The sequence below is a fragment of the Pongo pygmaeus genome, chromosome 8 (assembly GCF_028885625.2).
Source record: "Pongo pygmaeus isolate AG05252 chromosome 8, NHGRI_mPonPyg2-v2.0_pri, whole genome shotgun sequence".
NCBI classification, from domain to species: Eukaryota; Metazoa; Chordata; class Mammalia; order Primates; family Hominidae; genus Pongo; species Pongo pygmaeus.
Genome location: NC_072381.2, coordinates 5,191,208 through 5,218,676, shown reverse-complemented (window position 1 = coordinate 5,218,676; position 27,469 = coordinate 5,191,208). Strand labels below are relative to the sequence as shown.

Sequence of the window (27,469 nt, the reverse complement as noted above, 5' to 3'; positions counted from 1 at the left end):
AGAGCTGGCCCCTTGCACCAATGTGCCCAGTATGCAGGACACAAAGTCACCAGAAATTATCTTGGAGCTATAATGTTTAACGTCTGCCTTGCTGGGATTCTGGCTTCCACAGGTCCTGTTTCTCCTGACCTTACCCACACCATTTTTTTTTTTTTTGGTTAATTTTTTACCTTCTGGAAAAGGAAGGTTTACTCACAACTGATAACGATGTTGTACTTCAAAAGTAAATAACTTGTTTTTGACTTCACAGGCTCATAACTGGCAGGAACTTGCCTTGAGTCTGAGATGAACTTTTATACTTTGGAATTTTAAGTTGGTGCTGGACCAACTTAAAACTTTTGGGGACTATTGGGATGAAATGGTTACATTTTGCATATAAGAAGGGTGTGAGGTTTGTGTGCCAGTGGAAGAATGCTGTAATTGCGATATTTGACCCTCTAAACCATATGCTGAGTTCTCAATGTAGGAAGTGGCCCCTAGTGGAGTTGTTATGGTCATTGGGACAGATCCATCATGAGTGACTTGGTGCTTTGCCTGCAGTAGTAAGTGAATTATTGCATTAGTTCTTTTCTTGATGGCTGCTTGTTAAAAAGAGCCTTGGACCTTACTCCCCTTCTATTGCTTTCCTCTCTCACCATCTGACCTCAGCGCATGCTAACTCCATGTCTCCTTTTGCCATGAGTGGAAGCAGCCTGGGGCCCTCACCAGAGGCCTACCAGGTACCAGTGCCATGCTTCTTGTACAGTATGCAGAACCATGAGCCAAATAGACTTCTTTATAAATTACTCAGCTTCAGATATGCCTTTATAGCAACATGAATGTATTAAGACAGTCTCTAATTTCTCTACACACGTAGAACCAGTACATCCTGAGTGGGTGATCTTAATACCTGATAATCACAGACATACCATTGGTGACAAAGCTTTCCATTCGAGAAGATAACCCTTCTAGGCATTGGCTTAGGCAATGATTTCATGACCAAGAACCCAAAAGCAAATGCAATAAAAGCAAAGATAAGTAGCTGGGACCTAATTAAACTAAAGAGGTTTTTGCACGGCAAAAGGAACAGTCAGCAGAGTAAACAGACAACCCACACAGTGGGTTATTATTTTGAATAGTTTTTCATAACTATTCAAAAGTATCATATATAGAGTCACTAATTTCCTGGCCTTTCACAAATTGTGGAGTATGGTAATGTGGATAGTTTATGCATCTGCAAAAACAGTTCATATTGTAAACTATTAGCACTTTCTGTATTACAAGACATAAGCTTCTCTCTCAGGGGACATCTAGAAGCTCTTAGGTCATAGATACATTGCTTGATCTGTTATTTCAAATACCTGAGCTAATTAATTTTTTTTTAACTTTACCAATCAACATTAGTTGCAACCAAGCAACATTATTATATTGAATAGTTTTCCATAACTATTCAAAAGTATCATATATAGAGTTACTAATTTCCTGGCCTTTTGCAAATTGTGGAATATGGTAATGTGGATAGTTTATGCATCTCTAAGAACAGCTCATATTGTAAACTATTACACTTTTTGTATTATTGGAAATAGAGTCTTTAGTATTCTCAAGTTTGGTTAGATTAGAGTGGTCATTCCATAAACTCCAAAATGAATTCAGAAAACTCAGTATAAATTCTGTTCCTCTAGAACCACTTCCACTGCCAAAATCAATATAGTTAAAATTCTCCAAAGAAACAGAAATCTAAAATATATATATAGATATAAATATATAGATATTATATATATTTGAATATATTTAATAATATATCTAGTATATGTTAGATCCATATGTTTACACATGTATTATATATACATGTGTATATGTGTCATCTCATATATAAATGTATAAAATCATTTTTATGATTTTATGTATGAACAGGAATACATTTGAGGGATTGCCTCATTTCAATTACGTTTTCTGAAAAGCGCTACCAAGCACCTTTCAAAAGCTGTAGAACCATGAAAGCTAGTGCCATGGCCAATTCCAACTGCGAAGGCCTGAAATCAGGGGAGTCATCAAAGTATCCTCCAGTCTAAGGCTGAAAGCCTGAGAAGCTGAGGGCCACAGGTGAAAGTCCTAGAGTGCAAAGATCAGAAGGCCTGGAGTTCTGATGTTTCTGACGTCCAGGGGTAGAAGGCACTGGTGAACGTCCTAGAGTTCAAAGATCAGAAGGCTTGGAGTTCTGATGTCCACGGGTAGAAGATGAGTGACCCAGCTTCAGAAGAGAGAGAGCAAGCTGACTTTTCCTCTGCTTGTTTATCAGAAACGTCAGCTAATAGAAGGGTTGTTTCCCACATTGAATGAGGGCATTTTTTTTCAGTTGGTCCCTTGATTCAAATGTCAATGTCATCCAGAGTCATCTTCACAGGTACACCCAGAAATGATGCCCTACCATGTATTGGCATACCGCTTAATCCAATCCAGTTGGCACCTAAAATTAACGGTTACACTTGATATATTCCTTATAAATTAACCCATTTATGAACACAGTACACCTCATTTTGTTATGATTCACTTTTATGTCCTTCAAAGATACTATGTTTTTTTAAAAAAGGAATTGAACGTTTGTAGCAACCCTGCATTGAACAAGCCTATTAGTACCATTTTTCCAATAGCACATGTTCACTCTGTGTTTTTTTCCCACATTTCAGTAATTTTTGCAATATTTCAAACTTTCACTACATTATTATATCTGTTATGGTAATCTCTGATCTGTAATCTTGATGTTACTGTTATACTTGTTTTGGGATACCCTAAACTGTGCCCATATAAGACAGTGAATGCAATAGATAATTGTGTGTCTTCTGACTGCTTCAGTGACAGGTGGTTCCCCTATCTCTTTCCCTCTGTTCAGGCCTTCCTATACCCTAAGACATAACGATGTTAAAACTAGGTCAAATTGTAACCTTACAGTGGCCTCTAAATGTTCACATGAAAGAAAGAATAACGTATTTTTCATTTAAGCACAAAAGCTACACATGATTAAGCTTATTGAGGAATGCATGTTGAAGGCTGAGGTAGGTTGAAAGCTAGGTCTATTGTGTTAATTATTAGCCAAGTTGTGAATACAAAGGAAAAGTTCTTTAAGGAAACTGCAATGCTACTCCAGTGAATATGAAATGGTTAGAATGCAAAACAAGCTTTACTGCTGATAAGAAGAAAGTTTTAATGATGTGGACAGAAGATCAACCAGCCACAACATTCCCTTAGGCCAAAGCCTAATCCAGAAGAAGACCTTAACTCTCTTCAAGTGTATGACGGCTCATAGAGGTGAGGATGCTGCAGATAAAATGTTGGAATCTAGTAGAGGTTGGTTCATGAGGTTGAATAAAATAAGCCATTTCCATAACAAAAAAGTGCAAAATAAAGCAGCAAGTACTGATGGAGAATCTGCAGCAGGTCAACCAGAAGATTTATGTAAGATCATTAATGAAAGTGACTACAATAAGCAATCGATTTTGAATGTAGATGAAAGAGCCTTGTATCAAAAAAGGTGCCATCTAGGACTTTCATATTTAGAAGGAAGTCAATGCCTGGATTCAAAAGACAGGCTGACTCTTGTGTTAGTAGCTCCCATGCCTGGTGATTTCAGGGTAAAACCAATGCTTTATTATAATTTCAAAACCATGCTCTATAAATAGAAAAAGCTGTCTTACAGCATAGCTCTTTATAGCATGGTTAGTGAATATTTCAAGTCTACTGATTAAAAAGCAGAAGTTGAAATCTGCTCAAAAATAAAGCGATTCCTTTCAAAATATTACTGTTCAATGGCAATGCACCCGGTTAACAAAGAGTTCTAATGCAGAGGTACCAAAAGATTACTTTTGTTTTTATGACTGCTTTCACAACATTTATTCTTCAGTACATGGATAAAGGAGTAATTTTAACTTTCAAGTCTTATTGTTCATAAAATACATTTCAATCAGTTATAGCTGCTATAGATAATGATTCTTCTGATGAATCTAGGAAAAGTAAATGGAAAGCCCTCTGGAAAGAATTCAGCATTCTGAATGCCATCATGAAAATTTGTAATTCATAAGAAAATGTCAAAATATCAACATGAACAGAAGTTTGGAAAAAGTTAATTACAACTCTCATGGATGATTTTAAGGGGGTTAAGGCTTTGGTAACTGCAGATATAATGGAAATAGCAAGAAAGGTAGAATGAGAAGTAGAACCTTAATATGTGACTGAATTGATGTAACCTCATGATAAAACTTTAAGAGATTAAGATTTCCTTCATATGAGTGCGCAAAAAGTTGTTCTTGAGTTGAAATATACTCTTTTCTTAACCATTGTGAGATGGTGAAGATGCTGTAAATATTGCTCCAATGACAAAGGATTTAAAATATTATGAAAAGATAGTTGATAAAGTAGTGGCTGGATTACAGAGAACTGACTTCAACTTTCAAAGAAGTTCTACACTGTGTAAGCTGTCAAACAGCAGAGAAATCTCTCTACAGAGAAATCTTTGATGAAAGAAGTCTATCAATGAGGCAAATTTCATTGTTGTATTTTATTTAAGAAATTGCCACAGTCATTTCAGAACTCAGCAACCATGACCCTGATCAGTCAGCAGCAATCAACAGTGAGGGAATAATTTCTTTCTTTCTTTTTTTTAAATTATACTTTAAGTTCTAGGGTACATGTGCACAATGTGCAGGTATGTTGCATATGTGTACGTGTGCCATGTTGGTTTGCAGCACCCATTAACTCATCATTTACATTAGGTATTTCTCCTAATGCTATCCCTCCCCCAGCCCCCCACCCCACAACAGGTCCTGGTGTGTGATGTTCCCCGCCCTGTGTCCAAGTGTTCTCATTGTTCACTTCCCATGTATGAGTGAGAACATGTGGTGTTTGGTTTTCTGTCCTTGAGATTGTTTGCTCAGAATGATGGTTTCCAGCTTCATCCATGTCCCTACAAAGGACATGAACTCATTCTTTTTTATGGCTGCATAGTATTCCATGATGTATATGTGCCACATTTTCTTAATCTAGTCTATCATTGATGGACATCTAGGTTGGTTCCAAGTCTTTGCTATTGTGAATAGTGCCACAGTAAACATATGTGTGCATGTGTCTTTATGGTAGCATGATTTATAATCCTTTGGGTATATACCCAGTAATGGGATCGCTGGGTCAAATGGTATTTCTAGTTCTAGATCCTTGAGAAATCGCCACACTGTCTTCCACAGTGCTTGAACTAGTTTACACTCCCACCAACAGTGTAAAAACATTCCTATTTCTCCACATCCTCTCCAGCATCTGTTGTTTCCTGACTTTTTAATGATCATCATTCTAACTGATGTGAGATGGTATCTCATTTTGGTTTTGATTTGCATTTCTCTGATGACCAGTGATGATGAGCATTTTTTCATGTGTCTGTTGGCTGCATAGATGTCTTCTTTTGAGAAGCGTCTGTTCATATCCTTTGCCCACTTTTTGATGAGGTTGTTTGATTTTTTTTTGTGAATTTGTTTAAGTTCTTTGTAGATTCTGGATATTAGCCCTTTGTCAGATGGGTAGATTGCAAAAATTTTCTCCCATTCTGTAGGTTGCCTGTTCACTCTGATGGTAGTTTCTTTTGCTGTGCAGAAGCTCTTTAGTTTAATTAGATCCCATTTGTCTATTTTGGCTTTTGTTGCCATTGCTTTTGGTGTTTTAATCATGAGGTCCTTGCCCATGCCTATGTCTTGAATGGTATTGCCTAGGTTTTCTTCTACGGTATTTATGGTTTTAGGTCTAACATTTAAGTCTTTAATACATCTTGAATTAATTTTTGTATAAGGTGTAAGGAAGGGATCCAGTTTCAGCTTTCTACATATGGCCCGCTAGTTTTCCCAGCACCATTTATTAAATAGGGAATCCTTTCCCCGTTTCTTGTTTTTGTCAGGTTTATCAAAGATCAGATGGTTGTAGAGGTGTGGTGATATTTCTGAGGGCTCAGTTCTGTTCCATTGGTCTATATCTCTGTTTTGGTACCAGTACCATGTTGTTTTGGTTACTGTAGCCTTGTAGTATACTTTGAAGTCAGGTAGCATGATGCCTCCAGCTTTGTTCTTTTTGCTTAGAATTGTCTTGGCAATGCGAGCTCTCTTTTGGTTCCATATGAACTTTAAAGTAGTTTTTTCCAATTCTGTGAAGAAAGTCATTGGTAGTTTGATGGGGATGGCATTGAATCTATAAATTACCTTGGGCAGTATGGCCATTGTCACGATATTGATTCTTCATATCCATGAGCATGGAATGTCCTTCCATTGTGTCCTCTTTTATTTTGTTGAGCAGTGGTTTATAGTTCTCCTTGAAGAGGTCCTTCACATCCCTTATAAGTTGGATTCCTAGGTATTTTATTCTCTTTGAAGCAATTGTGAATGGGAGTTCACTCATAATTTGGCTCTCTGTCTGTTATTGGTGTATAGGAATGCTTGTGATTTTTGCACATTGATTTTGTATCCTGAGACTTTGCTGAAGTTGCTTATCGGCTTAAGGAGATTTTGGGCTGAGACGTTGGGGTTTTCTAGATATACAATCATGTCGTCTGCAAACAGGACAATTTGACTTCCTCTTTTCCTAATTGAATACTCTTTATTTCTTTCTCTTGCCTGATTTCTCTTGCTCCTATGCTGAATAGGAGTGGTGAGAGAGGCATCCCTGTCTTGTGCTGTTGTGGGAAGTCAGGGACACCAAATGGAGGGACTGGCTGGAGCTTTGGCAGAGGAAAATAAATTGTGAAGATTTAATGGACATTTATCAGTTCCCAAATAATACTTTTATAATTTCTTATGCCTGTCTTTACTTTAATCTCTTAATCCTGTTATCTTCATAAGCTGAGGATAAACATCACCTCAAGACCACTGTGATAATTCTGTTAAGTGTACACATTGATTGTAAAACTTGTGTGTTTGAACAATATGAAATCAGTGCACCTTGAAAAAGAACAGAATAACAGTGATTTTTAGGGAACAAGGGAAGACAACCATAAGGTCTGACTGCCTGCAGGGTCAGGCAAAAGGAGCCATATTTTTCTTCTTGCAGAGAGCCTATAAATGGATGTGCAAGTAGGGAAGATATCACTAAATTCTTTTCCTAGCAAGGAATATTAATATTAATACCTGGGAAAGGAATGCATTCCTGGGGTGAGGTCTATAAAAGGCCGCTCTGGGAATGTTTTTCTTATGCGGTTGAGATAAGGACTGAGATACGCCCTGGTCTCCTGCAGTACCCTTGGGCTTACTAGGGTGTGGAAGAACTCCACTCTGGTAAATTTGTGGTCAGACCAGTTCTCTGCTTTTGAACCCTGTTTTCTGTTGTGTAAGATGTTTATCAAGACAATATGTGCACCGCTGAACATAGACCCTTATCAGTAGTTCTGTTTTTGCCCTTTGCCTTGTGATCTTTGTTGGACCTTTATCAGTAGTTCTGCTTTTGCCCTTTGTCTTGTTGCCTCAGAAGCATGTGATCTTTGTTGGACCCTTATCAGTAGTTCTGCTTTTGCCCTTTGACCTGTTCCCTCAGAAGCATGTGATCTTTGTTAGACCCTTATTAATAGTTCTGCTTTTTGCCCTTTGAAGCATGTGATCTTTGTACCTATTCCCTGTTCTTACACCCTCTCCCCTTTTGAAACCCTTAATAAAAATTTGCTGGTTTTGAGGCTCAGGTGGGCATCACGGTCCTACCGATATGTGATGCCACCCCCGGCAGCCCAGTTGTAAAATTCCTCTCTTTATGCTGTCTCTCTTTATTTCTCAGCTGGCTGACACTTATGGAAAATAGAAAGAACCTACATTGAAATATTGGGGGCAAGATCCCCCAATATTGTGCCAGTTTTCAAAGGGAATGCTTCCAGTTTTTGCCCATTCAGTATGATATTGGCCGTGGGTTTGTCATAAATAGCTCCTATTACCTAGTTTATTGAGAGTTTTTAGCATGAAGGGGTGTTGAACTTTGTTGAAGGCCTTTTCTCCATCTATTGAGATAATCATGTGGTTTTTGTTGTTGGTTCTGTTTATGTGATAGATTACGTTTATTGATTTGTGTATGTTGAACCAGTCTTGCATCCCAGGGATGAAGCTAACTTGATCTTGGTGGATAAGCTTTTTGATGTGCTGCTGGATTCGGTTTGCCAGTATTTTATTGAGGATTTTTGCCTTGATGCTCATCAGGGATATTGGTCTAAAATTCTCTTTTTTTGTTGTGTCTCTGCCAGGCTTTGGTATCAGGATGATGCTGGCCTCTGTCTTCTGCATCAATCACGCTGGGAGCTGCAGATGGGAGCTGTTCCTATTTGGCCATCTTGGAATGGACTCCCAGTGAGGGAATAATTTCTAGCAGCCAAAAGATTACATCCTGCTGAAGGTTCAGATAATTGTTAGCATTTTGTGACAAAAAATGTTTATACATATGTAACTTACCTGCACATTGCGCACATGTACCATAAAACCTAAAGTATAATAATAATAATAATAATAATAATAATAGTAAAAGAAAAAAAAGAAATTAAAAAAAGAAATAAGAATAAATTTGCTCTTAAAGAAGAAAAAAAAAAAAAGATATGTATATTGTTTCCTTAGACAGAAACTATTGCTTACCTAATATAGAATAGTGTAAACATAATTTTTACACACAGTTGAAATTTAAAAATTTATGTGATTCATTTTATTGTGGTATTTGCTTTATGTTGGTGGTCTGGAATCTGACTTTTAATAGCTATAAAATATTCCTGTGTTTTATATCTTGTTTATTTCTTGTCAGAGTTTTTGACTAAATTTTATTTTGTCTGATCCTAGTATAGCTATCACACCTTTTCTTTGGTTACTATTTTCTTAAAATACTTATTTTTGTCCTTCATGTTCACACTATTTATGTCCTCATCTAAAGGGAGTTTCTGGTTCAGAACATATAGTTGCATCCTGGATTTTTTAAAACCCATTCTGCAAATCGTCCTTTTGATGTGGAAATTTAAGCCATTTACATTTAATGTACACTCATGAAACACACAGCAAAGCACATTAAGATATCATTTTACACAAGTGAGAATGACTATTCCTAAAATGTCAAAAAACAACAGATATTGGTGTGAATTCATCAGGGATGTTAATCATGGATCATGCAAACTGGAATACAGTCGTACGACCTTGGCTCACTGTAGCCTCTGCCTCCTGGGTTCAACTTATTCTCCTGCCTCAGCCTCTTGGGTAGCTGGAATTATAGGCATTTGCCATCACACGTGGCTAATTTTTGTATTTTTGGTAGAGACGAGGTTTCGTCATATTCGCCAGGCTGGTCTTGAACACTGGATCTCAAGTGATCCACCCACCTCAGCCTCCCAAAGTGCTGGGATTACGGGTGTGAGGCAACATGTCTGGCCCAATCATTATGTTCAAATTTGCCCTCCAAAGAGAGACACAAGTAAAAATTAAGGCATGTGAGGATTATTCACCAATTTATTGTAATTAGATTCCAGTTTTATGAATAACATTTAACAGGATCACAAATTATGTAAAATAGTTACCAGTTTTTTGGAAAGTTACCTTTGATAGTTTCTTATAAAACTATATGAAAGATACAAATACTATAAGGCACTGTTTTCATATTGCAAATGATGTCCAAAGACCAAACATTGTTAGTAATTAATACTCCAATAAACATCATGTCATAATTTCTGCGTTTTCTTTTTCCTTTGAACCCTTGTCAGGATTACAACATCATCAGGACTGCATTTTCATCAGGAATGAATATTTCTTCTACAATGCAAAGAAAAAAAAAACAAAATATTTGCTGATGGAAAGGTAAAAGAAGAAGTTTTTTTTTGGTTTTAATGTTTAACTTTTTTATCGTCACCTGTTAAAAAAATGCTTACTAGTCATTCCTTTAAATAGCGTTGTGTGAGAGAAAGATGTAAAATAATTGATCATTTATATGACATAAAATAAAGATGAGACATCATCACGGCATGAACAAAAATGAGACTTGTTGCTGGAGGTGTTTTATAGTCTAACATATGATAATTAATCATTCTATAAATCTATTGGAGGAATTTATGAGATAGATAGACAGATGATAGATGGACAGATGATAGATGATAGATAGATATCCAGATATCCAGATGATAGATAGCCAGATAGATAGATAGATTCAGGATGGAAAATTTTACTTTAGGCAAGAAAATAATAATTTTATTCTGACTATATTAAAATGTACTTAAGAATTCTCTTTGATAAAAAACAAGTGCACTGGATTCAATTTTCTTCATAGTCTGTGTAATACACCATCACTTGCTTCTTCCTACATGCCATTGGTCAGCCCCAGACAGTGGGCAGTGTAGCATTGCCTGCCCATTGTTTATACAACCTGTGAATATAAATGCTGGATGTTGAAGAAGGAAACCATGTCTGCTTAGCAAAGAGAATGACATTCAATGGATCCCAAATATCTGTGTGGAGCTAAATGATGGTCATTTCATGTCTGTATTAGGATTTGGCACCTATGCACCTCCAGAGGTAACATAATCATATTTTCAGTGTTGAGCATTTAAAAGAGCAAAGCTAGAATAAGTAGATGACTTGGGTTTTAGCTTTGTGTTCCTATGTTACTTTGCGTGACTCACCTGGTCTGTTTTAATAGGCCGAGCTATTCCATGTTCAAAGAGAAAAGGTAGTCAATCTTTGTTCTGCATTGAGGTCTGGTCATATGGTCATGTACTGCTTACTTTTATTTTGTGCACTGTTTTTTTTTCTGTTTATGGGTGTTCCCAGCTTTGCAGAATATTTAAAACTCAACAGTAAAGAACACTGCCTGGCATTTCCTTTCGTAGGAGATTGACTGCAGTGGAATGGTTTCTCCGTTTCTTTCTATAATTGAAGAAATTGTTGATTCTTCCAAGTATACACGATCGAACAAAATCTTTGTGGTAGCAGTGTTTGGAGATGGGGTGTATGCAAACTCTTAGGGAGATTATTGCTGAGCTGCCGTGTGGCCTTGAGCATGACAGAGTAGTAATACCGGTCTCAGACTTAATACAATTTCCCATGTACAACTTTCACCTCTAGGAAAATTATCTAAAGGGAAAAATAACTTTATTTTAAGAAAAAACTAGAACCTCGAAGGAGAAATTTTAAATTTTTGGTCCATGTTAATATGCATCAGATTTGTATCAAAATGGTATGGGTGGTCCCCTGACATGAAAGTAGGCAAAATGGAGACTTTATTTTCTAGACTGAACCATTTCTATACTGGAAGAAAACGTGTATTCCAAGGCTACTAAGTGCTTGAATAAAGACTAGTCATATAAAATTTGTCTCACTTTTCTCAACTGTACATTGTAAGAATTTACAGAGACATCTTGAAGACCATCAACACTAGCGGTTTACTTTGTAATGAAAATTGGCATGAAGGGGAAGTAAAGAAAAGCACAACACAGAAGCTTTAGCCTTGGTGAACCTTGAGTGCCTCCACAGCAAAGAGAAGATCAGGGCTGGTATCGGGAAGGTAGTGAGACCTGGCATCTAGTTCCTTTTAATATCACTGGAAATAGAAAGCTTCTGAAATACTCATATTAAAATAGAAAATTGTTCTATTCATGGCTTTGTTGTTTAAAAAATGTACCTTTCAAATCTTTATCCAAATTTGGTAGATAAGTCAATAATTTTAAATTTCGCTGAAATTATATCTGTTCTAAAAAAGTTGTCCTTATTTTTTAAGACTAAAGCATACTTTACTAATCTTTTACAGGTTGCAGTTAATTTCTTATGTATAAATCTACATCCTTGGAGTGTATGTCTTTACTCCTCATGTTCAGTTCTGTCATGCACACAGAATGGCTAATGGCTGTGTAGAAAGGAGTGAACACAATAGACTGCCACCCGTAGATGTACCTGTTTTCAAAGTTGGAGGCCAGAATTTCTCACTATTTCCTAACTAATAAGGGTGCTGTCTATAATTAACTGCTTGTACAAAGTGTGGGGTTTCTACATATCTGTTTTGTTTACAAGACTGGGAGTTTTGTGTGTGGTACACAGACTGGGGCAATGTAATCAGTACCCAGTTAAAATCTTGGGAATGAAGTGTCCAAATAGCATCCCTTGTAGACAACATTTCCCCTATATTCTCAAAAATGTGATGCTGGAGGAAGTCAGTGTGTTTTGTGCAACATCACTGAGAGAGGAATCATAGGAACTTGCACTGTATTCTTCCTGTAGTTCCTTCCATGTGCCTTCTTCCATGTGTTAATTTCACTATATTAAAAATAATTAGGAGGCTTCCTGCAGTGGCTCATGCCTGTAATCCCAGCACTTTGGGCGGCAGAGGCAGGTGGATCCCTTGAGTTTGGGAGCTTGAGCCTGGGCAACATAGCGAAACCCCATACCTACCAAAAATACAAAAATTGAACCGGCATAATGGCGCCCATCTGTGGTCCTAGCTATTTGGGGAGACGGAGGTGAGAGGATTGTTTCAGCCCGAGATGAAGTGGGGGAGGGGCAGAGTTTTCAGTGAGCTGAGATTGTGCCATTGTACTCCAGCCTGGGTGACAGAGTGAGACTCTGTCTCAAATAATAATGGTAATAATAAAGACTATATTTATAACTGTAATTTGAGTCTTGTTAATTTTTCCAACAAATGACTGAATCTGAGGTTGTTCTTGGGAAACTCCATGCTAGTGATCAACCAGGAATTACCTGGGATTGAAGAGGTCCAGGGATACCCAACATTTATTACTGAGCAGGAAAGACTAAAGCAAATTGGGATGGATTTATCACCCCATACATAGAACTAACCCAAGATGCAAGAATAATGTGATTTTTGTGAAGGTCATTGTGCCTGAACTACCTGTTGAGCACATTGATCACCAAATACTACTTTTCATTGCTTCTCCAGGTTCCTAGGAATAGAGTTGTGGAGGTTACAAAATTAGCAATAGAAGCTGGTTTCTGCCATATTGATTCTGCTCATTTACACAATAATGAGGAGAAAGTTGGACTGGCCATCCGAAGCAAGATTGCAGATGGCAGTGTGAAGAAAGAAGACATATTCTATACTTCAAAGGTACTGTGCCTATGTTAAGCATGTATACACATGTATTTAATGTGATAGTGTGGAGATGACAATTCTGTAACTGGATCTGTAGATGGGTGAATTGTGCTTATTGGTTCCAATTTATTCACACATATTCATGTATTAAAACTAAAAAGGCAGAGAATGATGATGTCTTTCTCATCATTGTTGTATTCAAATTTGTTACTTGAAAATCACTTTACTTTTTTGAGCCACAGCTCAGATCAGTAAAATATTTTTTATGCGCTCATTTTTTAATTTCAATGGCTTTTGTGGTACAAGTGGATTTTGGTTACATGAATGAATTCTATAGTGATGATTCTGAGATTTAAGCGAGCCCATCAGGTGATCAGTGGACACTGTACTCAATATGTAGGCTTTTATCCTTCACCTTACTCCCAACCTCCCCCAACACTGAGTCCTGAAAGTCCATTATATCATCTGTATGTCTTTACATCCTCCTAGCTTAGTTCCCACTTATAAGTGAGAAGGTACAGTGTTTGGTTTTCCATTCCTGAATTACTTAGAATAATGGCCTTAATCTCCATCCAAGTTGCTACAAAAGACATTATTTCAATCCTTTTTATGTATACACCATTCTATGATGTATATATAACACACTTTCATTATTCATGCATTGGTCAATGGACACTTAGGTTGGTTTTATATTTTTGCAATTGTGAATTGCACTGCTATACACGTGTGTGCATGTGTCTTTTTCATGCAAGCTTCTTTTCTTTTTGATAGATTCTAGTAGTGGGATTGATGGATCAAATGGCAGATCTACTTTTGAGTTCTTTGAGGAATCTCCATACTGTTTTCCATAGGAGTTTTACTCATTTACATTCCCACCAGCAATGTAAAAGTATCCTCTTTTCACTACATGCATGCCAACTTCTACTGCTTTTTTTTTTTTTTTTTTTTTTTTTTTTTTTTTTTTTTACTTTTAAATTATAACCATTCTTACAGGAGTAAGGTGGTATCTCACTGTGGTTTTAATTTGAACTTCCCTGATTATTAGTAATGTCGAGCCTTTTTTCATATTTTTCTTGGCTGTTTGTATATCTACTTTTGAGAAATGTCTATTCATATCATTTGCCCACTTTTGGATGGGATTGTTTTTATCTTGTTGACCTGTTTGAGTTCCTTGTAGATTCTGGACAATAGTCCTTTGCTGGAAGTGTAGTTTGCAAAAATTTTCTCTCATTATGTAGGTTGTCTCTTTACTCTCGTGATTATTTCTTTTGCTGTGCAGAATCATTTTAGTTTAATTAGGTCCCATTTATTTATTTTTGTTTTTTGTGTATTTGCTTTTGGGGGTCTTAGAGATAAATTCTTTGTCGAGGCCAACGTAAGGAAGTGTTTTGCCAATGTTATCTTCTAGAATTTTTATGGTTTCAGGTCTTAGACTTAAGTTTTTGATCCATCTTGAGTTGATTTGTGTACAAGGAGAGATGGTATCCAGTTTCATTCTTCTACATGTGGCTTACCAGTTATCCCAGCACCATTTATTGAATAGAGTCTTTTCCCCAATTTATGTTTTTGTTTGCTTTATCAAAGATCAGTATTTGACTTCATTTCTGGGTTCTCTATTTTGTTTCATTTATCTAAATGCCTATTTTTATATTAATACTATGCTCCTTTCCTAACTACAGCCTTGTAGTATAATTCAAAGTCTGGTAATGTACTGCCTCCAGACTTCTTCTTTTTGCTTAGTATTGCTTTGGTTATTGTGGCTCTTTTGTGGTTCCATATGAATTTAGAATATGGCCATTTTCAGAGTATTGATTCTTTCTCTCCATAAGCATGGGATGTTTTTCCATTTGTTTGTTTTATGTACCATTTCTTTTGGCAGTGTTTTATAGTTTTCCGTGTAGAGATGTTTCATCTCTTTGATTAAGTATATTCCTAGGGATTTTATTTTATTTTATTTACAGCTGTTTTAAAGGGCTTGATTTCTTAATTTGACTCTCAGCATGGTTGTTGTTGGTTTATGGCAGAAATCAATTTCTGTACATTGATTTTGTAACCTGATACTTTACTGAATTTGTTTATCAAATCTAGGAGACTTTTGGATGAGTCTTTAGGGTTTTGTAGGTATATGATTATATTATTGGCAAACAGCAATACTTTAACTTCCTCTCTTCAAATTTCAATGCCCTTTCTTACGTTTTCTTTCTTGATTTCTCTGGCTAGGACTTCCAGGATTAAGTTTAATATTAATAGAAGTGGTAAAATTGGGTATCCTTTTCTTGATCCAGTTCTCAGGGGAATGTTTTAAACTTTTATCCATTCAGTATGATGTTGGCTGTGGGTTTGTCATATATGGCTTTTATTATTTTCAGGCAAGTCCCTTTTATGTCTAGTTTGTTGAGGGTTTTAATCATAAAGCGATGGCGGATTTTATCAATTGCTTTTTTTGCGTCTATTGAGATAACCATATGGTTTTTCTTTTTTAATTCTCTTTGTGTTATATATCATATTTATTGACTTGCCTATGTTATACCATCCCTGCACCTTTGGGATGGAACCCACTTGATCATGATGTATTATCTTTTTGATATGCTGATGCATTTGGTTGGCTAGTATTTTCTTGAGGATTTTTTAAAATCTATGTTCACCAGGGATATTGGTCTATAGTTTTCTATTTTTGTTATGTCCTTTCCTGGTTTTGGTATTAGGGTGATACTGGCTTCATAGAATAATTTAGGCAGAGTTTCCTCTCTCTCTATCTTTTTGAATATTTTCAGTAGGATTTGTACCAATTTCTTTCTGAATGTCAAGTAGAATTCTGCTGTGAATCCATCTGATCCTTGGCTTTTTTTGTTGGCAATTTTTTATTACTGATTCATTCTTGGTGCTTGTTATTGGTCTGTTCTGGGTTTCTATTTCTTCCTGATCTAATCTAAGAAGGTTGTATGTTTCCAGGAATTTATCCATTTACTCTAGATTTTATAGTTTGTGCACATAAAGGTGTTCTTAGTTGTCTTGAATGATTTTTTGTATTTCTGTGATATCATTTGTAATGTGTCCAGTTTCATTTCTAACTTAGCTTACTTGGATCTTCTCTCTTCTTTTCTTGGTTAATCTCACTAATGGTCTATCAAGTTTGTTCATCTTGTCAAAGAACCAGCTTTATCTTTCATTGATCTTTTGTGGGGGTGTTTTGTTTCAATTTCATTTAGTTCTGTTCTGATATTTTTTCTTCAGATATCTTTGGGTTTAGTTAGTTCCTGTTTCTCTAGTACATAGAGGTGTGATATTAGGTTGTCAATTTGTGCTGTTTCAGACTTTCTGATGTAGGCATTTAATGATATGAACTTGCCTCTTAGCACTGCCTTTGCTATATTCCAGAGGTCTTCATAACTTGTATCACTATTATCATTTATTTAAAAAAATTACTTAATTGCCATTTTGATTTTATTGTTAACCCAAAATCATTCAAGAGCAGATTATTTAATTTCCATGTATTTGTATAGTTCTGAGGGTCCCTTTCAGAGTCAATTTCTAGTTTTATTCCACTGTGTTCTGAGAAGACACTTGATGTAATTTGGATTTTCTCAAGTTTATTGAGACTTGTTTTGTGGCCTCTCATATGGTCTATCTTGGAGAATGTTCCATGTGCTGATGAGAAGAATGTATATTCCGCAGTTGGCGGGTAGAATGTACTGTAAACAGAACTAAACTAAAAAAATTTAGTAAATTTTTTTCTATAGTATGTTAAATCCATTGTTTCCTATTTACTTTCTGCCTCGATTATCTGACTAGTGCTGTACAGTGGAGTATTGAGTCCCTCACTATTATTGTGTTGCTATCTCATTTCGTAAGTCTGCTAGTAATAGTTTTATAAATCTGGGAGCTCCAGTATTAGGTGCATATAAATTTAAGATTGTAATATGTTCTTGCTGGATTGATTCTTTTATCATTATATAATGATTTTCTTTGTCTTTTTTTTTAACTGCTGTTGCTTTAAAGTCTGCTTTGTCTGATATAAGAGTAGCAACTCTTGCATACTTTTGGTTTCCATTTGCATGGAATCTCTTTTCCCACCTTTTTAACTTGAGCTTATCCAAATCTTTATGTGTTAGGTGAGTCTCTTGAAGATAGCAGGTATTTGGTTTGTGATTTATTATCCATTCTGCCATTCTGTATCTTCTAAGTGGAGCATTGAGGCCATTTATGTTCAATGTTAATATTGAGATGTGAGGTACTGTTCTTTTCATCATTCCAGTTGTTACCTAAATACTTTTGGTTGCTGTTGTTGTGTTATTGTTTTATAGGATTTGTGAGTTTTATGCTTTCAGGAGGTTCCATTGTGGTGTATAACAATCTTTTGTTTGAAGATTTAGAACTCCTTATAGCATGCCTTATAGAACTGGTTTGATAATGTCAAATTCCTTCATCATTTGTTTTTCTAAAAATGACTGTATTTCTCCTTCATTTATGAAATATAGTTTTGCTGGATACAAAATTTCTGGCTGACAGTTATTTTGTTTAAGAAGGCTAAAGATAGGACCTCAATCCCTCCTAGTTTGTGAGGTTTCTGCTGAGAAGTCTCCTGTTAGTCTGATAGATTCTTCTTTATGTTACCTGATGCTTTTTTCTCACCTCTCTTAGAATTATTTCCTTCATGTTGACTTTAGATAGACTCATGACTATGTGACTTGGTGGTAATATTTTTGCAATGAATTTCCAAGGAGTACTTTGAGCTTCTTCTATTTGGATATCTAAATCTCTAGCCAGGCCAGGGAAGTTTTTCTCAATTATTCTCTCAGGTGAGTTTTCCAAACTTTTAGACTTCTCTTCTCCCTCAGGAACACCAGTTATTCTTAGGTTTGCCTGTTTTACATAATCTCATATTTCTTGGATAATTTGTTCATTTCTTTTTTTTTTGTTTTCACAGAGTCTTGCTTTGTTGCCCAGGCTGCTGGAGTGCAGGTGCATGATCTTGGCTCACTGCTGCAACCTCCGCCTCCCAGGTTAAAGCGATTCTCCTGCCTCAGGCTCCTGAGTAGCTGGGATTACAGGCACATGCCACCATGCCAGGCTAATTTTTGTATTTTTAGTAGAGACTGGGTTTCACCATGTTGGCCAGGCTGATCTTGAACTTCTGACCTCAAGTGATTCACCCAGCTCGGCCTCCCAAAGTGCTGGGATTACAGTGTGAGCCACCCATCCAGCCTGATCCTTTTTTCTTTATTATTGTCTGATTGGGTTAATTCAAAAGCCTTGTCTTTGAGCTCTGAAATTCTTTCCTTTACTTGTTCTAGTCTATTATTGAAACTTTCCACTGCATTTTGTGTTTCCCTAAATGTGTCTTTCATTTCCAGAAGTTCTGATTGGTTTTTCTTTGTGATATGTATCTCTCTGGAAAATTTTTCATTTATATCCTGAATTTTTAAAAAAATTTTTTTAGGTTGTGTTTCACCTTTCTGTGATATCTTGTTGAGTAGCTTAATAATGAACTTTCTGAATTCATTATCTGGTATTTTAAATATTTTATCTTAGTTTGGATTTATTGCTGGGGAGCTAGTGTGATCTTCTTGGGGTGATTTGGGTGACCCCAGGGTTTTGGGGTGACAAAATCTTGTTTTGTCATATTACCATAATTACTTTTCCGATGTCCTCTCATTTTGATAGACTATTTATTCTAATTGTTCTTGAATTTATTTTTGATTTCCCTGTTTTTCTTTAATTTCTTTTTTCCCTTTTAAGGATCTGACTTTAATGTTTATAGTTTATAATAGCCTAATTGGGTTCTTAGTGCTATTAGGTGTGAAGACTTATATGAGTTCCTCGGTTATAGAGAGTCTTTGTATCACAGCTTCCTCAGATGCTGGTTGTAGTACCTATATACTCAGTGTGTGGGCAAGTTCACTGTCTCCTATGGGATTGGAATGGCAGCAGTCTCTTGCAGCTTATCTTATTCTCCTGTTGTGCACACTTTTTTATTTATTCAATTTTTTCCCAGTATTGTATTTATCGAGTTTATTTTATTTATTGAGTATCCCCTACCCAGGGATACCACCCCAGGCCAGTAGAGGTGGTATCTCTGGATAGGAACCATTTGTAGTTAAAGCAGGTAGATAAATGAAGTACCCAATGTGGTTGGGAGAGCTCTCAATTGGATTGACTATCTTATCAACATAAAGGGTGGAAGCTACCTCAGCTCCCGTACCAGGTTGACAGGAAAGCTATGCACTTCCCAGCCTCACTCTTGTCCCAGTGTTCTGAATCTTGAGATCAGACAGGTACCTCTTTTCATCTGTAGAAATGTTGATGTTCCAAGTAGAGAGAAATTGTGACTGCCTCTCATGCAAGCCTGAACCTGGGGAGTGCTCCTCCTGTGGGGATGCAGTCATTCTGAAGTGTTCCAGGAAAGCTGTATATAGGTGTACCCACGCAGAACTTCTTTAGGAGAAGCCCTAGCTATATCTGCATTGATGGACACTGGGGGAAAGAAGACCCCTTCTCCAAGACCCTTCATGAGCACCAAGGCCACTTGACTGTTGGTGGTAGAGGTTTAGACTTTCCCTACTGAATCTAGCACTGAAATTGTGTCTCTGCTGAAAGAAACTTCCCACCAGTGTAAAGATCTGGAACTCAAGTCCTGCTATCTGGATATTTTTGCGCTATGGGATGTTGTCTTGATGTGATGCTCTTTCCATTACACTAGGAGTAGAAGATCCTGAGAGCCAGACTACAGTGATAGACTGTTATTGCTCTTCTGGGTCTAGCCACCCAGTGGGGTTGCCCAACTCTGGGCTAGTGCTGGGGAATATTGGCAAGGGATCCTGTGATGTGACCTGTCTTCATGTCTCCCAGCACTGGGTACCAGCACCAGCTCTCATGATGGTGTCAAGGAAGTGACATAGACTCTGTGAGATTCCTTGGTTACAGATAGCCATTTTGTGTTGGCTTTCTCAAATGCTGGATATAATAGTAGTGAACATGGCTCAGGGACAGGCTCAGGACTTCCTGTTAGTCAGGCAGTTGCAGGCAACGGGGACAGCTGAGATTATAAACAAGTTTTCTTCTTCCTGGGTGCAATGTTATTCTACCCAGGGATGCTGTAATGAACTGTGTTGGTTGGCCTCCAGCTCTTGCAAAAGAGCACCGGCTGTGAGATTTGAGCTTGCCTTATGTTGCCCTAGGGAGGTATTCTGGTTTCTCAGGTGACGGGCAGGGTAACAGAGTTCCCAAAAGTTTATGTCCTTTGTGTTAAGCTACCAGGGTGGGTAGCTTTCAAAGCTAGCATAGGAATGAAGATATTCTCCCAGTAACAGTACAACTGTTATATCTAAGGAAGTACCGATAATGACCTCAGATTATTTAATACCCCATCTGTATTGAGATTTACCATTGTTTCCTTGAATGGTCTTTTATAACTCTTATTAATTTAACTGTAAACAGCAGATGAAAAAAATTAAAGATACCATATAATATAAAAAGATATTAAGTACCAAAAGTATACCTAATAAAAGATGTGTACAACTTCTACAGAGAAAATTATAAAACAATGAGAGATGTTAAATAAGTGGTAAAAATAAGATGTTTCATGAAAACAAAAAAAAATCCAATTGTGACTTTCATCTTACTGTATTTTGATCAGTTAACTTTTTTTTATGTTTTCAAAACGTACTTTTCTGTAAATTAGAAGTTATACTTGAATGCTTTATGTCATCAAGGTTAAACATTTTTGGAGATAAACTGTCTCTACCTTGCTGTATCCCTGAAATTACACCACAGTAGGCAGCATGAAATGACAGATTGCCCCACAATTAGTCATGCTAATTTTGATCACTTGGTTAAGTTAATGGTGGCCAGATCTAATCTTCATAGAGATGTGTTTTCCCCTTTGCAATTACTAGTAATCTGCTGGATGATAATTATCAAGAGGGGAAGTTATATTCCACAACATATTTCCACATAATGATTGAGTATATAGCAATGATGTTTTAATTTTTTGTATTGTGTTATTATTTTATTATTGTATTTGTTCTTTCCTTGGGGCTTTAAAGTAATTACTTTCAATTTTAACTACTAGTTTTATTATTCTGACTTTACATTTTATTATGAAAAAAAAAATCCCTCACCAAGTCAAGAAAAGAAATGGTTATTCCTCTCATAAATGCTAAAAGCTTAACTCTTTCCCTTTAATTATTCATATCCTAGAAAGAAATTACTGCAATAATCACCATCAGTGGAGGCAAATATTTTTGCTCTCTCTTTTAATCACTCATGACTATGAACCCATGAATTGTTTTTGCTATAATTTATGATTGATTTTACTTATTATTGTTTTTGATGTTCAAATCTATACAAACATTACCAGTAATATTCCTATAAAACTACTTATTTTGCATTTTAAACCTGGCCTCGTGAGTCTTTGAAGAAATTTTTACTTTCTGGCACAATTTGATGTCCAAAGCTCAGCATCCTACCCTATCTCAGAGCTGGAATTGGCCGTGTGCCCTTCTAGTGGTCAAAGGTAGTTAGATACTGGATCTGGTCCATGGAGTTGCTTGTGCTCAGAAATGAAATTTCTATGTATACTTTTAGGAAACAGCAATATAAAATTTATTTTGATGGAAAAGATAATTACTTGACAGTGATATTGTCAGTTCAAATTTGATGCTACACATATTTATTCACCTTCTTTTACTTTAATCTGTAATCTTTTTATATTAACATAAGTGTTTCACATTATCTGATGTTTTTCTATCTTTGTCATCTGCAGGTGGAATGTCATCCTTACCTCAACCGGAGCAAAGTGCTGGATTTCTGCAAGTCAAAAGACATTGTTCTGGTTGCCCATAGTGCTCTGGGAACCCCACGACATGAACTATGGTAATAAGAGCATCAGGAAGTTTACCTAAAATGCCATTTTGATGAAGTAATTTAATTATATGGTACTCTCTTTCCTGGAGTTCACTCTCAGTGAGTCAGGGTAAGGTGTGAGAATTTGCATTTCTGAGGAGATCCCAGGTGATGCTGCTGCTGTTATTCAGGGGCCTCACTTGAGACGCTCTGGTGCAGAATGAACACCTTAGTCTGTTTAGGGAGCCGCCTAACAAACTGAATCCAGCCTCAGGGCTTCAGCATTTCTGGGTTTCCTTCCAGGGTGGACCAGAACTCACCAGTTCTTTTGGAGGACCCAGTTCTTTGTGCCATGGCAACAAAGCACAAGTGATCCCCAGCCCTGATTGCCCTGTGCTACCAGCTCCAGTATGGGGCTGTGGTCCTGGTCAAGAGCTCCAATGAACAGCAGATCAGAGAGAACATGCAGGTGAGGAGTTGGGTGGGCATTAGGACTCCTGCATGGTGTCCTTCACACGTGTGCTTCCTGTAAGGCGAGAGCAGGATACTGTTGGACTAAGTCCATTTCCTGGGCATTTTCTATGCACAAATGCTTTGTGTGCATCCTAAAGGTTTTCTACTCTACCACAGAAGAGGCAGCATGGGTGGAGAGAATTAGGATGGGATCAAAACCAGAGATTTGGGTTTCAACATTAAGTTGGCAATTTATTATGCATCCCTGTGCTAGGGACATCTGCTTTCCTTGATTTTCTGAAATGAGGAGTTGGATTAGGTGTTCTCTAGTCTCCAAATCATTGCTGATTTTTTTCATTGCCTTGTTTACTCAGTATAAATTTCATATATTCTCTTAGAGTTTTCTTTATAGTAGTGCCTGTTGAAGTCTTTGGGTATTTTTATTAGGTTGCTTGTGTTTTTCTATGTGTAGAAGACCATAATTATACTAATATGTTTGCCCCAGAAAAAGCATTTCCTGATGAACTGTTCTACTTGCTCACCTCATGACCCCTGAATACTGTCTATTTGCAGCTGTGTTTGCTTGTTGTTATAAAAAATGTTTTCTGACTGATCTTTGAGACACATAGATGTTATGCTCAGAGTTCTACCCTTTGAATACATTTCTCTTACTTAAGTCTAGGTTGGTTTCTTGAATGGAATTGTTCTGTGTTTCAAGGCTTGCTCAGTCTAAGGCTGGATCAAGTTCCCGGGGAAGTGGGGAAACAAGAGCCTGACCAAGTGTGGTCAAGTCCAGGTGGGAGGTATTTTGTCTACACTTTCTTTTCCATTTTAAAACAAGTGATTTCCTTTTTCTGTCTCAAGCAATTTTCTAGAAATATTTTATATTGATGAGTGCACATCTTTCTTTTGAGAACTGGTGCAGAATAGAAGGGGGTGGGATGGAGAAGAGGCAGAGCTCAGGTGGAAGAGGTCCCAGGCCAGGTGCACCTGGAAGCCGATGAGGATAGAAATGCCTCCCCTAATGCCATCCTTGCCTTTGCCCCTTGCAAAGTCCTTGGATTCCCAGGTAGAAGCTGCTGTCCTGGGAAAGGTTAATGTGAGTATCACCTGCCTTTCAGATTTTTGACTTTGAGTTGACTCCAGAGGACATAAAAGCCATTGATGGCCTCAATGGAAATCTCCGCCATGCTAAGTTACAATTGTAAGTGATGCTTGCAGATTTTTTCACAGACCATTTTCTGCAGGACGTACAAAAACAGAAGGACACATCTTTCCTACATCAGGAAGACAGGCCTGAATTCAGGCATGGGGTGAAACAGGATATTCACTGTAGCTCTCAGACCATGGGTTTTCTGCAGGGCTCAATTTCTGACCCAACAGGAATGTTGGTCTGTAAGTAACACTGCCTATGTCTGCACCATTGTGAATCACTTTTTTTGATGCCCTCACTACCTGTGCCTGGGTCCTACACTTTGGACCCTCTTACCCATTAGACTAGAAGGCACAGGGCTGTCTTAATTTATGCTAAAAAAGAAAAATTAATATGATAATAACAAATATGTAATAATGACTCAAACCTGGTCCCTTTTCATGTCTCCACCGAGGCAACATAAGACATAATTTTAATACTTTTATGGAGATGGGCCCAGGTAGGTAAATGTGCATAGGTCCTAGGGAAGTCACAGTGGGCCCTGCTTCCACCTCCTCCCCTAAGAGTCCAGTGGCATTTCTCCTTAATGTGGCATTACCTTTTCAGGACACCATTTATATCTCCCAAATTTATGTCTTCCTTGGCTTGCTTTGCCTGTCACAACTCTTATTTTCTCAGCTATATAAATCTCACCAAACTTGAATGATAAATGAATTATGACATTAATAGACCCTCAGTGCTAGTGACTGAGGTGTCCCCTATGGCCTCTACCAATATAAGATCCTCTGGAGTTTCTCTGGATCCTCAGGGCAAGACTCTTACTCCAGTGTCATCTTTGTCCATCTGAAGCCCATCTCTGGGGAACCCAACATCCCTTGACTTTGGTTTGTTCACAAACATGACGTTCCATTGGATCAACTGTGGCAGGATCTCAGAATTTAGGAGAAAGAAGAGGAATCAAACATAAAGAAGTTTGGAGAGGAGTGTAGAAATAGGGAAAAAATGAAATTTTTTATGTGTGTTTGCACCCGACAGAGATTTTATATGCAAAAATCAAAAAAAGAAAAGCCTCTATGTCTTTTTATCCTTCACTTAAAAAAAACCTGGATTGTTGTAGAGCATATTAACTTAAAATTCTATTTATAATCCCTTGATTCATTATATTACTTATACATTACATATATAATATCATAATTAGCACAGCTTGGAAATATATGCTCATTTTGCTGCTTAGCAATGTAATAGCATCATATTTTCCACTTTTTCACTCCAAACTGGTAGAATAATTACCAAAAAATAAAATAAAATAAAAATATGACTATTTCAGAAATAGGGAAAAAATTTTAGTTATAAGAATAAAGAAAGATTCAGTCCCCTCAAAAAATATGTGAACAGTCTCTCTTCTTTTTGTGAAACCAGACCAGGATTCTGAGAGAAGGCATTTTTAAATGAACAAAAATGTGGGAAGTGACTTTTATATACTGAAAGGCTTCAAGTAGAAATCTGTGGTCTCCCTCATGAGAGTGTTTAGCCTTGTCTTACTCATCTCTGTGACCCTATTCAATATCACAGCTCCTGGCACACTAACTACTGAAAAGTTACTCATTATTGACATTCCATTGGAAAGAACAAGTTATAAAAATGAAAAAAAAGAACACAGGAAAAGGAAAACAAATACTAGTACTATTACTGAATAACAAGAATTCTTACAATTAGTCAAACAGTAATCACTTTTTGCTGAGACCAGCTTGGTCATGGAGACCCTAACCTAGTGGCACTAGAGGAATTAAAGACACACACACAGAAATACAGAGTGCGGAGTGGGAATCAGGGGGCTGACAGCCTTCAGAGCTGACAGCCACAAACAGAGTTTTACCCACATATTTATGGACAGCAAGCCAGTGATAAGCATTGTTTCTATAGATTATAGATTAACTAAAATGGGAAACAAAGGGATGGGCTCTGGCTAGCTATCTGCAGCAGGAACATGTCCTTAAGGCACAGATCGCTCATGCTATTGTTTGTGGTTTAAGAATGTCTTAAGTGGTTTTCCGCCCTGGGTGGGCCAGCTGTTCGTTGTCCTCATTCCGGTAAACCCACAACCTTCTGTGTGGGTGTCATGGCCATCATGAGCATGTCACAGTGCTGCAGGGATTTTGTTTATGGCCAGTTTCAGGGCCTGTCTACGGCCAGATTTGGGGGCCTGTTCCCAACAACTTTTTGCATGTCTGGATATTAGAGATACATGTTATGGGATGCCAGCAAACCCTCACTGCACCTTCAGAAAAACACTTGCATTCACAGAATGGGAAAAGAATTATAAATTAATATTCTTTTTTCTATTTCAACGCTGCTAATCACCCTTGTTATCCATTTTCTGAAGAATATTGACCATGAGCTATTGAGCGATACTAGCAGAATTTCTTCCTTTTAGGCCTCTTGGAGAGGATCTCTGTATTTGGTGAGGGGATTAGAAAGCAGAGTCTATAGTTTCTGTTCGCCTGCCTTTCACTTCTTCACTTTATGAAATAACAAAGATTTGAATATGAGGATGTTTGTTTTTCTAATTATTAAAAAGTGTGCATAAATAACATAAATATTTAGAAAATAGAAAAGATAGAGAACAAAAATAATGTGTAATTCTTCCATTCCAGAATACTTTACATTTGGTGTATTTTTCTTCATAATTTTCCTATGCAAATATTTATCCTTGTTTTGTGCAGTTTTACAATCATGAAATCATCTTCTACATGTAGATTATGTACTTTTATATATAACAGTAGTAACAAGTATTTTTCCAAGCTATCAAATATTATTCAAAAATTTCAAAATTATATTTTACTGATATTAAAGCAGTGCATCTCATTAATTTATTAAGGTTCTTAATCATCTATCCATGTTCTGGCATGGTGTTAGTTCTTGCGTATTGTGCCATTCATTCGTTTATTCATCTAGCAAAACTTTATTGAATATTCATTGTGTGCCAAACATTGTTTTATCAATAAAGTAGGCAAAAATGAAATAAAAATGTAAATGCCTTGAGTTTATAGTCTGGTAGAGGATGTAGATTATGAATGAAACAAACCCTGTAAGGAGTGTGTAATTGATCAAAATTGGTAAATGCCTATTGGGAGACCATTCTGCAAGGTCTTTCACATTTCCACACATTTGATAAATAGGCGGCACTGACTTCCCTGCATTCCACCCTTTTTTTTTTTTTAAAAGAAATTCATAGAGTGAACAGTGTTGGCATATAGTCTTTCTCTCCAAGGAAATGGAAGGCATGTTTACTGTCCAGTAATAGAAAGAAAAAAAAATCTCCCTCCAGTCAAATGGCAGCTATAGGGGCCAAGGGAAAACTTCCCCTTTGCTCTCTGATGTTTCACTAAAAATCAATTGATGAAAGGCAGATTAATAAGAGAACCAACATACAATTCTATTAATGCCAGGACTCAGCAAACAATGCCCCAAATAAAGGCTTCAGAAGCAAAAGTTTTTCTCTGAGCTTCTCTCACCCTCTTATATCTCAATCCTCTTTTCCTCTAAACTAGCTACAGAAACTAGAATCTTTCTTCCCCAAGGTGTAGGTCATAGGAATCAGAATCCATTTTTCCCAAAGCCAGCCATAAAAACTAAAGATGCTACTCTAACTTTCCCTCCACCTGTCTGTGTAAATTATGGCCATAAAAATAATTATCTGACCTATCTTGTTTGACTCTAGGTCATAAGACTCCCATTTCACAGAAGGCACTGCCCCACAGCCAGAAGGAAGGAATGCTACTTAGGCCAAGAAGAATCTAGACACATAGGCTGTACAAGACATAAAGTCAACAGAAATTACCCTGAAGCTTTAATGTCTGCTTTGCTGGAATTCTGATTTCCATGAGTCCTGTTTCCCCTGCCTTTTTTTGGTTAACTTCCCTTTTGAAAAAGGAATGTTTACCCGCAATGGATAACATGGTTGTACTTTGAAAG

The 27,469-nt window shown here is 37.0% G+C and overlaps 1 pseudogene; it reads left to right on the top strand.

Annotated features, from left to right (window-relative positions):
• Positions 1-10,435: 10,435 nt before the first annotated feature.
• LOC129006518 (aldo-keto reductase family 1 member C4-like) lies at positions 10,436-25,889 on the top strand (annotated as a pseudogene).
• Positions 25,890-27,469: the final 1,580 nt, after the last annotated feature.